This window comes from Poecilia reticulata, linkage group LG5 (assembly GCF_000633615.1).
Source record: "Poecilia reticulata strain Guanapo linkage group LG5, Guppy_female_1.0+MT, whole genome shotgun sequence".
Classification (NCBI taxonomy): Eukaryota; Metazoa; Chordata; class Actinopteri; order Cyprinodontiformes; family Poeciliidae; genus Poecilia; species Poecilia reticulata.
This window is the reverse complement of record NC_024335.1, coordinates 17,484,047-17,486,793: the sequence shown is the minus strand read 5'-3', so window position 1 is coordinate 17,486,793 and position 2,747 is coordinate 17,484,047.

The following is a 2,747-nucleotide window of genomic DNA, read 5'->3' as shown; positions in this document are numbered from 1 at the left end:
ACACACACACACACACACACACACACACACACACACACAGCAGGTCACCTGTGCTGCTGCGGCTACATGATCTCTGTCTGCAATGTGTTTTTCACCGAGTTGTCAGATCTCCACTGCCTCCTCCTATCCAGTAATAAATCATCCACTGTTGCCTTTGGACTCTGTCGTGTGTTGATAAGACACCTAACAGGAGTGAAATTAATGGAAACTCTCCAAGAAAGTAGAACAGGACACTGTTTTTTCTTAAACAGTGTCTTAAGTGTCTTTTGCAGCGTCGTGAAGAAACTCTGAGAGCTCCAGGGCCAGTTCAGCTGTGGTGCTCATACTTCCTTCTTCTTGGCAACGTAATGTTTCATAGAGGGATTTCATAATGGTAGATTTTTCTGCAGTCGCTCTCTCAGCACCAATCCAGAAAAGGAACACTCAGCAACTCATAACAGTTTCTCAGGAGAAGTATGAATTTCAGCGATCGCTCTTTGTCAAGTATCAACTGCAAATTTTACCATACATAATCTGGAGTTTATGTGACATGTGAACAAAAATCACAGCTTTATTCTGGACCTGGTCGTCATGACGTCTCGCTCATTTACCAGTATCCTTTAATAAACCTTTACGAAACACCTGGGTTCATACTACATTATATGACTCTGTTTCCTCTATTTTATTTTAAGCTGTCAGAGTAAATCTGGTGTAAACACAAACGCACACCACACTTTTCAGATTTTGGTTTTATTAAATTACGAAAGAATATTTTCCCTTCCGTTAATTTGGGTTTTTGAGTCGTGTTTATGTAACAAATCTTAAAATTGGGCCTTAATTCACACAGAATTAGACATTATTGTAAAGTTCTTTGTCCATTTGTCGTTTCAGTGGAATCAAACCTGAAGCGTTTTCTGCAGTTAATAACTTGTATGCTAAATACCTCTAATTAAGAGCTACCTCTTACTTTACCAAACAATTAGTTAATTGTCATCCCAGAAGAGCTGTCATTACATAATACAGTAAATATGATCTCCTAAAATTGATCCAGTCTTATTTAGAGGACCCAGTGGTTTGGTTTTTCATTCATCCAGTGTTTTTTGCTTGGCAGGCTTACAAAAAAGGCAGTACAGTCATTCAAAAGTAGATGGCGCTGCTCCTCTTCTGCTGTAATCCATCAGTGCATCCTACCATGCCCAAGACTGCAACTCAAAATTGTTTTCATTATATGATGAAAATCGAAACCATTGCCAATGATAAAGATGTTAAAAAAAGAGTAAATCTGACTCTCTTGCCATCTTGTGAGGTGGTAGAGGAGAGTGTGGGGATTACGAGACAAACATAAGTTCAAATTCTTCCCTTATTTGAGATTTTAATTGAACATCACCTTTGTTTTACATGTGTATTTGGTGATGTTTGATGTACCAGAGTCCAGAAAGTTGCCCTCTGTTTTTGATAAACGTACAACCAAAGCTATTATTTCTCCGCCTGTCTCCACGGAGCTTCACTGACAACTTTCCACATCAGAGTGGAACAAACAGACTTAGATGTGGAGGAGACTTTCCATTGACTTCCATTCATTTCTACAGCATGAACCTAACCCTTATCTTAACTCTAACACTTACATACCTAACCCTACACAACACTCAATTCACACCTTAGTAAGAAATCTGACCCCTGATTCAAAAACAGCGTTTCCCCTTGTGGGGACCAGGCTTCGGTCCCCACAAAGAGCAGTGGGTCCCCACAATGTCATATGTGTCCCCACAAGGTATTACAAACAAATGCACGCACACACACATGCACGCACACACACATGCGCTGTTCTGAGTAAGCATGTGAATGTGATAATGAAATGACACAAATCACTTATAACACCTGGTGTTCAAAAAGGTCTCCTGATTGGACTGCTGACTGCGTCTGAAGATGATCTAAGTGGAAGAGGATGAGAAGCGGACATCAGGGGAATTTAGCAGGTCTCTCTGAACATGTGCACATTAACTGTGATCATAATTAACATAAAAAAACCCGTATAAACTTCTCATAGTGACTCAGAGAGTACACCACAGTTCAGCTGGGAGAATCTGTAGACGCCACTCTGCAAATCTGAACTTCATGGAAGACTGGCAAGAAGAAAGCCACTGGTTAAAGAAACCACCACAAGTCAAACATTTGGTCAAGTTTTGGTCAAATTTGGTGAAACGAGACCAAATTTGAATGCTTTGGTCTTATTGCAAAAATACTGTGGGGGCTGCAAACTAACTTCCTCTATGTGATCACATCAGTTAAGCACAGTGATGGCAGCATCCAAAATGAGCAAGATGTTCACAGCTTGCAGCCAAGTACAGGTCAATCCCGGAAGAAAATCTGCAAAACACTTTAAACTGCATCTTTCTTCTAGCAGGACAACAAAACGACCCGAAACATGCAGCCAAATCTAAAATGGAATAGCATAACTTGAAGCTTTTTCACTTGAAAGACCCAGTCAAAGTCTAAATGCAAATCCACTCGATAATCTGTGTCAATAACTGAAAGTTGCTGTTCCCAGAAGAACGGACTCTAGATGTGCAAAGCTGGAAGAGACATACACCAAAAAAACATTTGACAGTATTAACTGACGTAGCTGAATACAAATTCAAGCAACACTCACGAGTTTCACATGCAGATTGCTGAAAAATAACAAAAGATTTCAGATTATGCTGTGATAAAATGTGAAAAAGTTCAAGAAATATCCACAATTTTGCAGTGCGCTGTAAATATCTCTCATT